The sequence below is a fragment of the Salmo salar genome, chromosome ssa21 (genome assembly GCF_905237065.1).
Source record: "Salmo salar chromosome ssa21, Ssal_v3.1, whole genome shotgun sequence".
NCBI classification, from domain to species: Eukaryota; Metazoa; Chordata; class Actinopteri; order Salmoniformes; family Salmonidae; genus Salmo; species Salmo salar.
Genome location: NC_059462.1, coordinates 57401558 through 57414019, shown reverse-complemented (window position 1 = coordinate 57414019; position 12462 = coordinate 57401558).

The window sequence follows — 12462 nt, the reverse complement described above, 5'->3', positions numbered from 1 at the left end:
GGGTTCGCCCCGAGAGAGGGGCCCAAGCCCTGAAAGCGTGCGGTTCCGGCGGCATCCGGTGAGCTCTCGCTGGCCCTTGAAAATCCGGGGGAGAGGGGTGTAAATCTCGCGCCGGGCCGATACCCATATCCGCAGCAGGTCTCCAAGGTGAAGAGCCGCTGGCATGTTAGAACAATGTATGTAAAGTCGGAATGTAAGGGAAAACGCCCCTGATTTGGACAAAATAACATGGGAACATATTGGCATAGTACGAATCATACATACGATTGTAAATACCACTGAAAGCGGTCCATCTCCGTGCCAATCATATGGCAATTTTCCGATGGCAATTGCCAATTGTAACACCCCAAATTTCCTTTAGATGGCGCGCTCCACCATAGATTTTCATACAGCAAATGATACCCAAGTCTACACCCAAGGGTCAGATTTTGATTAAAATAAAAAAAAATTGAAAACTTATCACCCCTTAAAAAGTGGTTTCTGGACCGTTTTTTGAATTTCTTTTCGATTTTTATGTCAATTACACATGTATAAGAGCTGTATGAACATACTTATGATGTTTTTTATTGACGTCGTTTTTTGGGTTGCTTTTTCTTGTGCACAAGGCAAATGTTTTGGCATTTTGAATATGATTTCATAGAAAAAAGTGACATTTTTGTACTTTTTTTTGCAAAATGACATGTCCAATGCTTTTTTTGTCAATTATGAAAGTATTGAATGTGCCAAATCACAGCAAATATCCAATAGATGGCTAGAGCTCTCCGCAGTGAATTTTCATTTTGCAAATGTAACACAATTCAAGACCCAAGAGTCAAATTTTGAAAAAATGACATATTTTTGAAAACTTTTCAACCCCTTAAAAAGTGGTTTCTGGAACGTTTTCAATTTTTTTCCGATTTTTATGTCAATTACACATGTATAAGAGCTGTATGGACATACTTTTGACATATTTTATTGACATAATTTTTTGGGTTGTTTTTGCTTGTGCATAAGGCATATGTTTTGTGCATTTGGAATATGATTTCATAGGATGTCAAAAGTGACATATTTGCTTGTGCATAAGGCATATGTTTTGTGCATTTGGAATATGATTTCATAGGAAATCAAAAGTGACATATTTTTTCCTTTTTTTTGCCAAATGCCATTAGAAATGTGCAAATGAAATGTCCAATTCTTTTTTTGTCAATTATACATGTATGAAAGTATTGAATGTGCCAAATCAGGATGTTTGTCCGTTTGCCATGTACGATCATAGGAAGTCGGTTTCCAAACCCAAAAGTCAGTGAACCATGGTCCAAATGGCATTTATACTGCCCAAATGATATATAGCCCTATGTTAAGCCATGAATCAACGCAGATGGTCTACTTGTCATGTATGATGAGGGAGAAGTGGGACTCTGTTGCTTTTAAAATTTTTAACGAATTTGACATGCTCAGAATGCATAATTGACTGGCCCGATGATCTCGGGATGGCCGTGCAGTGACTGTGGTTCCTCTCCATCGCTCGTTGTGTTGATTTCATCATGTCAACTTTGGTGATATTTTTTGCTGTTGAATCATATTGCAAATGCGCTTACGTTTGCAATATAGCGCGTTACGTTTGCAATATGATTCATCATGTCAACTTTGGGGATATTTTTGCTGTTGAATCATATTGCAAACGCCGCATTACGTTTGCAATATTGCTGCGTTACGTTTGCAAGATGATTCAATGGGCATTTAGCATCACGAATTTAGGCATGCTCAAATATACTGCAGAAATGCATAATTGACTGTCCCGATGAACTGGGGATGGCTGTGCAGTGACTGTGGTTCCTCTCCATCGCTTCGTCACCCAGCAGTCAGCGTCCATCAGTCAATTAGATGTCATTCTGACACCAATGTCGTGTCTTTGGCTATGCCGGATTAAGTGATATGACATGCTAACCTATAAAATTCTTTCTCTGTAATTAATATTACCTGATTAAGCTAATCATGTAAATGTAATTAACTAGAAAGTCGGGGCACCACGGAAGAACGTTTATAGAGCCGTTATCTTCCGAATAAACTCTTAAAATACTTAGTAATATTTTACATCGATAGCAGTCAATATTAACCCTTATCTTATTTTCAGTCTCATAATGAAAGTTGTAAATTCTTGGCTATCTTCACGAACCCTGGCTAACAAGTTGAATCAGCAATACAAAATTGGGTTTAATTATTTATTTACTAAATACCTAAACTAATCACTCAGAATTACAAATACACAGAATACAAATGATGTCATACAGAAAACATCCCTGGTAGACTGAACCTGTATGAGGCTGGTTACACAAAGGAAAGGGGGTTGGGCTTGAATGAAAGAGCGGAAGATTTAGGAACAAAGAAACAGCAGCTATGCTATCGTAAATACATTATCTTATGCATTCTAAATTACCGCCCATTTGGAAAAGGAAAATGCAATAAATATTTACTCTGAGCTGCGCTTCGGTAGATTGGTCGTAGATGCTGGCCGGGTTGGCCAACAGATCTTCCTGTCCTCGGAAGAATGTCTCTGGTGGTACATTGGATACGTGGTGGTATCTTCGTCTGGTTGTTAGACTAGATCCGTCGTCCGTCCTTTCCTAGCCCGCGTCTACAGCGGCCGCTGCTAACTCAACGGCTAGGAAGTATCACTTCTGTAGTGAATAAGCTCAAAGTTCATACCATTCGCCACCAAAGCTCACGCCGAGGTTGGCTTAGTTCTGTACTTGACGTGTGTCCTTCTAACGTAGAGGGTGCAGACCTCACGTACTGGAACATTGGTTATCTTTTCGTCAAAGGCTTATATAGTGGAGAGGGGGAACGATGTGTTTCATCATTTATAACCCCTGTCTCTTCACAGGGGTGGGCCACTGATCAAGCAGGGCACTTTCCTTATGAAAACCCAATTCTCTCATTTGGAAGCTAAAATTACATTTAATCTCCTAACAAACAATTTCAATATCAAACATTTCAATTGCATAACAATTCCATGTTACTCTGATAACTAGAGGGTGTATACTTTCTCAGGTACAGTTTATGCCGTCCTGTCATCAGTCATAATGTCTCAGATGACAAACCCGAACTGACATCCATACTCATTACGTTCCCAAGCATATTTCCAACTGGTTTTATTACCAAAATATGGTTCCTTTTCCCCATTTGTTTGATGTTCCCAGACTCTCTATATTTAACACAGGCTATTCAAGTCCCTTCAGTAGGGTCAGAAAGAGAGGGGAAGGGAGAAAGGTATTTATGGGGGGGTCACAAACCTTACCCACAGGCCAACGTCATGACACCAAACTGATACCACCTGAAAACAAATCCACTTTTTCCAACTCGTATAGAAGCCAAGTATCACATATGTCAGAGAAGGCCCATAATTCACAGCGCTTTCAATTTTAACCATAAAAAACATAAAACACATAGTTACGTTATAGCTGCGGGTCCAGCTCTGACAATATGTGTAGGCCTATGTGAGGCGACCCCGAATCCCAAGTTTCGTCTCGATAAGTCATTCGGGGTCCCTGAATGAGCTATCGGACAGAGACATTGGGGTCCGTCTCTATGGGCCGAGGCGGTTTCAATGCACCTAGTCTTGCGACTCTGGGACATTTCTACATGTCGCCATGTCCGTGATATTCAAAATGAATTGAACATATTGCAAATGCACGAGGCGGTTTCTCGGTCTGAGAATCTTCTAGAGCCACATATATCACCGTGCACTATCGACTTGAGCTCTAGAACAGGTTTCAAAAATTTCGAGCTCTAGGTCTGACGGTTCTTGAATCGTTTGAACGAAAGTAACTGTTGAAGGCGTTATAAGCCTCTAAGCCCCATACTATGTCCCTATGGATAAATTGTGTGTGTGTGTTTTCGTTTTTTTTGCAAAAGAATAGACACACGTTGTCTTTGGGGTAGGCATAAACAGAATCCTGAATATGAAGTCTCTACCTTAAGAATTGACTGAATGACACATGGTTGAGTTGCGTGATTTTCACTATCTGCAGGTGGCCATATGACAATAGCTCTAGGCTGTTTTTAACCACTTCCGGTTGTCACAGGAAGCTCTTGCTCCAGACACGTTGTCTTTGGGGTAGACATAAACATAATCCTGAATATGATGTCTCTACCTTAAGAATTGACTGAATGACACAGGGTTGAGTTGCGTGATTTTCACTATCTGCTTGTTGGCCATATGACAATAGCTCTAGGGTGATTTTTTAACAACTTCCGGTTGCTCCAGGAACCTTAGAATCGACACAGGTAGACCTCACAGTAGCCTGATGGATTGTTATAGAAGACAGGTTCATAAGGCATTCATAACCCACATAGGCTTCAGGTTGAATTTTGGAGAATAGTCTATGTGTTCCTATGGGGAGAGAAGTCATTGCACAATGTTTGATCTAAACACCTTCTTTTCACTGTGAAGGGTTAATGCCACAGGGTCAAGGTTAGGCTTGCACAGATCGGGAGGACCTCAGGAATACTCCTGAGGTTGAATTGTGCTTCTAACCCTAACGGTTCTCTCACTGTCACCCAAAAGCACATGACATATTGGGGCAGGCTTCATTTTGGGCCTAGTTTTCTCGACGGTCGTTGCCCTCAGACCGAAAGCGAGCTACGAAACCGGGCTTTACAACGAAAACAAAACATTAGATTATGTCAGCAGAGTACCAAGCCAGAAATAATCAGACACCCATTTTTCAAGCTAGCATATAATGTCACAAAAACCCAGAAGACAGCTAAATGCAGCACTAACCTTTGATGATCTTCATCAGATGACACACCTAGGACATTATGTTATAGAATACATGCATGTTTTGTTCAATCAAGTTCGTATTTATATCAAAAACAGCTTTTTACATTAGCATGTGACGTTCAGAAATAGCATACCCCCGCAAACTTCCGGGAATTTACTAACAATTTACTAAATTACTCACGATAAACGTTCACAAAAAGCATAACAATTATTTTAAGAATTATAGATACAGAAGTCCTCTATGCACTCGATATGTCCGATTTTAAAATAGCTTTTCGGTGAAAGCACATTTTGCAATATTCTCAGTAGATAGCCCGGCATCACAGGGCTAGCTATTTAGACACCCAGCAAGTTTAGCACTCACCAAAGTCAGATTTACTATAAGAAAAATGTTATTACCTTTGCTGTTCTTCGTCAGAATGCACTCCATAGGACTTCTACTTCAATAACAAAATGTTGGTTTGGTCCCAAATAATCCATTGTTATATCCAAATAGCGGTGTTTTGTTCGTATGCTCAAGACACCATCCCGAAGGGTAAATAAGGGAGACGAGCATGGCGCATTTCCGTGACAAAAAATTCTAAATATTCCATTACCGTACTTCGAAGCATGTCAACTGCTGTTTAAATTTCTTAAATTTTTGTGCCATTTATCTCGTAAAAAAGCGATAATATTCCGACCGGGAATCTGCGTTTAGGTAAAAAGACGAAAGAAAATAAAGCATGGGGTCGACTCGGGCACGAGCCTGAGTCTCACAGTACTGTGACCAGCCACTATCCAAACGCTCTACTTTTTTTCAGCCAGAGCCTGCAAAGCCACGATTCAGCTTTTTGCCGCCTTCTGAGAGCCCATGGGAGCCGTAGGAAGTGTCGGCTTAACAGCAGAGATCCCCTGTAATGGATAGAGATAATCAAGTAGGCCAAGAAATTGTCAGACAGGGCACTTCCTGCATGGAATCTTCTCGGGTTTTGGCCTGCCAAATGAGTTCTGTTATACTCACAGACACCATTCAAACAGTTTTAGAAACTTTGGAGTGTTTTCTATCCAAAGCTAATAATTATATGCATATTCTAGTTTCTGGGCAGGAGTAATAATCAGATTAAATGGCGCACTTTTTATCCGGCCGTGCAAATACAGCCCCTAGCCATACCACGATAACATAAGGATCATCCATGTCTGCAGCCAGGGAATGTAATAGATGTATAACAGTATTACAGTTCAGTATTACACGCGTTACAACACATGGAGCACTGCCATCTAGTGGACAAATCAGGATACAACACATGGAACTTTATTTGGCAAGTTGCTAACCATACACTTGTGTTGCTTAAGCTGAACACACAAAATGAAATTATAGAAAAATACAATTTCCAATTTTACATAAACAATTAGAATATAAAACACATTGAAGCCTTTACGACATTCATCATGGACAAAACTACAACTTTCCTTCTGTTAGTAGTAATGAAGCCTTTACATCATTCATCATGGACATAACACTACAACTTTCCTTCTGTTAGTAGTAATGAAGCCTTTACAACTGATACTGTCAGCTGGTTCCAGCCAGTGGTGTCTGAATGTTCTCATGATAAACTGACTCTAACTCTGTTGATGGAGGTCAAGGCTGCAGCGTCTAAAGAGAAGTACATGATAAACTGACTCTAACTCTGTTGTGGAAACTTCACACCTCTCTGTTGCTGATACTGTTGATGGAGGTCAAGGCTGCAGCGTCTAAAGATAAGTGTGTTGGTGTGAAAAGGGAAGGGGGGAGAGAGAATATAAGAGAAATGAGAAGTAAAGAGATGGACTGATAGGGTTGTGGTTATTCACCGCTGCTGAAGAGAGCATCTTTTTCCACCCACCATGACGTTCTGATGAACAGGGTCACTAGGTAAAGAGAGAGGAGAGAGAGATGAGTGAGGGACAGAGGAGCTGATCCAGTCGACTGCAGTGAAGACCATCAACACCACAGGAACAGTTATAGACCCCAACAGGTCTCAGTGTTTAATGTGTAGTTAGATACATTGATACACCCCAACATGTTCTTTTTAAATGTAGTTAGATCATTGATCTCCCAACATACAGCAATTTTCTATTGGATTGATGTCAGGGCTTTGTGATGGCCACTCCGATGCCTTGACTTTGTTGTCCTTAAGCCATTTTGCCATAACTTTGGAAGTATGCTTGGGGTCATTGTCCATTTGGAAGACTCATTTGCGACCAAGCTTTAACTTCCTGACTGATGTCTTGAGATGTTGCTTCAATATATCAACATAATTTTCAATCCTCATGACGTCATCTATTTTGTGAAGTGCACCAGTCCCTCCTGCAGCAAAGCACCCCACAACATGATGCTGCCGCTCCCCTGCTTCACGGTTGGGATGGTGTTCTTCAGCTTCGCAAGCCTCCCCCTTTTTCCTCCAAACATAACGATGGTCATTATGGCCAAACAGTTCTATTTTTGTTACATCAGACCAGAGGACATTTCTCCAAAAAAGCATGATCTTTGTCCCCATGTGCAGTTGCAAACCGTAGTCTGGCTTTTTTATGGTGGTTTTGGTACTAGCCAGACTAGGAAAAAGGGGGGAGGCTTGCATACCTCAACTAACCGGTGCCCCCGCAAGTGTATGTAAGGGACAGAAGGAAAGAAGAGGGAGGTACGTGTGTGTGTGTGTGTGTGTGTGTGTGTGTGTGTGTGTGTGTGTGTGTGTGTGTGTGTGTGTGTGTGTGTGTGTGTGTGTGTGTGTGTGTGTGTGTGTGTGTGTGTGTGTGTGTGTGTGTGTGTGTGGAAAAGCAGAAATGTATCCGCTCACTTCTGTAAGTCGCTCTGGACAAGAGCATCTGCTAAATGGCTCACCACTGTAAGTCGCTAAATGACAAAAACATATAAAAATATATGTGAAATGTGTGACAGAGGGACAGAGGTGTTTAACAACTGGGGATGTTGTTCACATACAGCTATAACCTCAAACAGACACAGATCTCCTGCTCTGATAAGTCTATATATATACACAGCTATAACCTCAAACAGACACAGATCTACTGCTCTGATAAGTCTATATATATACACAGCTATGACCTCAAACAGACACAGATCTACTGCTCTGATAAGTATCTATTGTGGGGTGGTAGCCTCTATTTTTACTAATGCTTCTCAGTTGTACGCCTACTTCCTGAAACGGGTCACATCTGTGTGTGACAAAGGGACATTAGTGTTTAACTATGGGTGATGTTGTTCACATAAAGCTACTACTATAACTTTGCTAATGCTCTCAGCTGTAAGCATCATGTTATACTGTTTACATGTCAGCCACAAGACCAGAGCATCATGTTGTACTGTTTACATGTCAGCCACCAGACCAGAGCATCTGTTATACTGTTTAAATGTCAGCCACCAGACCAGAGCATCATGTTATACTGTTTACATGTCAGCCACAAGACCAGAGCATCATGTTGTACTGTTTACATGTCGCCACCAGACCAGAGCATCATGATATACTGTTTAAATGTCAGCCACCAGACCAGAGCATCATATTATACTGTTTAAGTAATGTCAGCCACCAGACCAGAGCATCATGATATACTGTTTAAATGTCAGCCACCAGACCAGAGCATCATGTTATACTGTTTAAATGTCAGCCACCAGACCAGAGCATCATGTTATACTGTTTAAAATGTCAGCCACCAGACCAGAGCACCTACTTTCTACTGGGCCCACCCATAACCACAGCCATACTCTGGACCTTTATTACCAAGGGGCTTTCTACTGGGCCCACCCATAACCAGCAGCTTTCACATACTTGGGACCCGGTTATTACCAGGCTTTCACTGGGCCCACCCATAAACCACAGTTGCATTTGGACCTGGTTATTACCAAGGCCTTTATCAGCTTCACCCATAACCACAGCCGTACTCTGACCGGTTATTACCAAGGCTTTCTACTGGCCCACCCATAACCACAGTCATACTCTGGACTGGTTATTACCAAGGGGCTTTACTGGGCCCACCCATAACCCCCACCCATAACCACAGTCATACTCTGGACTGGTTATTACCAAGGGGCTTTACTGGGCCCACCCATAACCACAGCCATACTTCTGGACCGGTTATTACCAAGGGGCTTTCTATCAGCCCACCCATAACCACAGCCAGATTTCTGGACTGGTTATTACCAAGGGGCTTTCACTGGCCCACCCCATAACCACAGCCATACTTCTGACCTGGTTATTACCAAGGGGTTTTCTACTGGGCTCCACCCATAACCACAGCCATTACTTAGATCCTGGTTATTACGTAGCTTACTGGGCCCACCTATAAACCACAGCCATCTGGACTGGTTATTACCAAGGGCCTTACTGGGCCCACTCTACAACCACAGCCATACCTGGACCTGGTTATTACCAAAGGCTTAAACTGGCCCACCCATAACCACACAGCCATACTTTGGACCTGGTCATTACTGGTTGCTTCACTGGGCCCACCCATAACCACAGCCATACTCTGACCTGGTTATTACTAAGGGGCTTTACTGGGCCCACCAATTACCACAGCCATACTCTGACTAAGATACCAAGGGGCTTTTCACTGGGCCCACCCATAACCACAGCCATACTCTGGACCTGGTTATTACCAAGGGGCTTTCTACTGGGCCCACCCATAACCACAGCCATACTCTGGACCTGGTTATTACCAAGGGGCTTTCTACTGGGCCCACCCATAACCACAGCCGTACTCTGGACTGGTTATTACCAAGGGGCTTTCTACTGGGCCCACCCATAACCACAGTCATACTCTGGACTGGTTATTACCAAGGGGCTTTCTACTGGGCCCACCCATAACCACAGCCATACTCTGGACCTGGTTATTACCAAGGGGCTTTCTACTGGGCCCGACCCATAACCACAGCCGTACTCTGGACTGGTTATTACCAAGGGGCTTTCTACTGGGCCCACCCATAACCACAGCCACCTCTGGACCTGGTTATTACCAAGGGGCTTTCTACTGGGCCCACCCATAACCACAGCCATACTCTAGACCTGGTTATTACCAAGGGGCTTTCTACTGGGCCCACCCACAACCACACACAGCCATACTCTGGACTGGTTATTACCAAGGGGCTTTCTACTGGGCCCACTCATAACCACAAGCCTACTCTGGACCTGGTTATTACCAAGGGGCTTTCTACTGGGCCCACCCATAACCACAGCCATACTCTGGACCTGGTCATTACCAAGGGCTTTCTACTGGGCCCACCCATAACCACAGCCATACTCTGGACCTGGTTATTACCAAGGGGCTTTCTACTGGGCCCACCCATTACCACAGCCATACTCTGGACCTGTTATTACCAAGGGCTTTACTGGTGCCCACCCACAACCACAGCCATACTCTGGACCTGGTTATTACCAAGGGGCTTTCTACTGGCCCACCCATAACCACAGCCATACTCTGGACCTGGTTATTACCAAGGGGCTTTCTACTGGGCCCACCCATTACCACAGCCATACTCTGGACCTGGTTATTACTCAAGGGGCTTTTACTGGGCCCACCCATAACCACAGCCATACTCTGACTGGTTATTACCAAGGGGCTTTCTACTGACATATCCTGTATTGTTGTTGCTTTATCTGATCACCACTGGGGATGTTTACTACCTTGTTTGCCCATAGAACAGGGTAATACTGAACACATTATTAAGAAACACTATCTGACCTCTGGAAGTTGCTACAGATTTTATTGAGTTAATGAACAATACTCCAGCACCTATTCTGCCTTCCCTCTTGTGGGATTTAGTTTGATAACTTTAATAGCAAATGAAGGGCAAAACCATTGATGCCATAGATCCAGTAAAGTTGGGACAAAGCGACACATCAAACAGATTCACTTGGATGACTGAGGAAACTAAACAATTGAAGAGAAACTCAGAAAGGCAGAGTGGAATTGGATGAAGTCAAAGTTGCAGGTCCATTATGATATTCTGAGAGAGCCTACGGTCCATTATGATTGCATCATATATAACAAGGCCATTAGAAATGAGAGAGCATCATAAGGCCATTAGAAATGAGAGAGCATCATATATAACAAGGCCATTAGAAATGAGAGGCATCATATATTACAAGGCCATTAGAAATGCCAGATGGGCTCATTTTACTAACTTGATCACCAATAATCAGAATAATTAGGAGTGCTCTCTCTCCCACCAATTGATGGCCTGATAAATCCTACCTCCGCAAACCTATGTGAACTTTCCTCTACATGTAAATGTGATGAGTTTACAGCATATTTCAGAGATAAGATATCCAACATTAGACTGGGTATCAGTCAAGACCTGATGAGAAGTCTGATGATATGTGTACTAGCCTACCACACAAAGGCACTATGGATTTATTTTCCCTGGTTGACACAGACATGGTCAGGGAAAGTGACATCACAACTTGACCTTCCACCTGTCTTCTCCATCCTATCCCCCACCACCTTCTTCAAAACAGTTTTTAATGGCATATCTGAAGAAGTGCAAGACTATTGTTAATCACTCCCTGTTCATGGGAACTTTCCCCACTGCACTAAAAACTGGATATGGTGAAACCCCTTCTGAAGAAAAGGATTCTAGATTCCTCAGCTCTTAGAAGTTATCAGTCTCCAACCTCTTAAGCAGAATTCTATTAGTTGGTGTTCCAACAGCTAAATTATTTCAACCTATTTTTAATTTTACCTCAAATGAAGTTAGAGCACTGATTATGCTTTTGAATCCCAAGGAGCACCATTTTGTTTCTCCTTCCGTCACCCACGCTCACTTTAAACATTTGGATGATAGTTATATAAAAGACATAATTATATCACAGACCCGATTTGCCCTAACGAAAAATGACATGAAAAGCATACATTTGTAAATCCCAAACTCTAAAAGTAATTGTAAAGGTAGATGCAAATGATTTGTGACATTGTGGTTTCAATAAAGAATGTAAACAAGATGTAAACAAGATGCTGTGTTTTTTATTTACAGTAATTATCGACTCAACCAGTCTGAGAGTGTTACAAGTAGTACTGTAGTACTGCAGCAGGTGTAGTACTGTAGTACTGTAATACTGTAGCACTTGGTGTAGTACTGTAGTACTGTAGCAGGTGTAGTACTGTAGCAGGTGTAGTACTGTAGTACTGTAGCAAGAGTGTAGTACTCAATTTTCAGTGTAGCACTGTAATACTGCAGCAGGTGTAGCACTGCAATACTCAGCAGGTGCAGTACTGTAACACTGTAGCAGGTGTAGTACTGTAACACTGTAGCAGGTGTAGTAACTGGGTAGCACTGCAATACTGTATATGGTGTAGTAATTAAAATACTGCAGCAGGTGCAGTACTGTATTTCATCAGGCAGGTGTAGTACTGTAGTACTGTAATACTGTAGCAGGTGTAGTACTGTAATACTGTAGCAGGTGTAGCATTGCAGGTGTAGTACTCAGTACTGTGAGTGTAGTACTGTATACTGCAGCAGGTGTAGCACTGTAATACTGTAAGCAGGTGTAGTACTGCAATACTGTAGCAGGTGTAGTACTGTAGTAATTGTAGCAGGTGTGAATGTAGCACTGTAGCAGGTGTAGTACTGTAATACTGCAGGTGTAGTACTGTAGTACTGTAGCAGGTGTAGTACTGTAGCATTGCAGCAGGTGTAGTACTGTAGTACTGTAGCAGGTGTAGTAATTGCA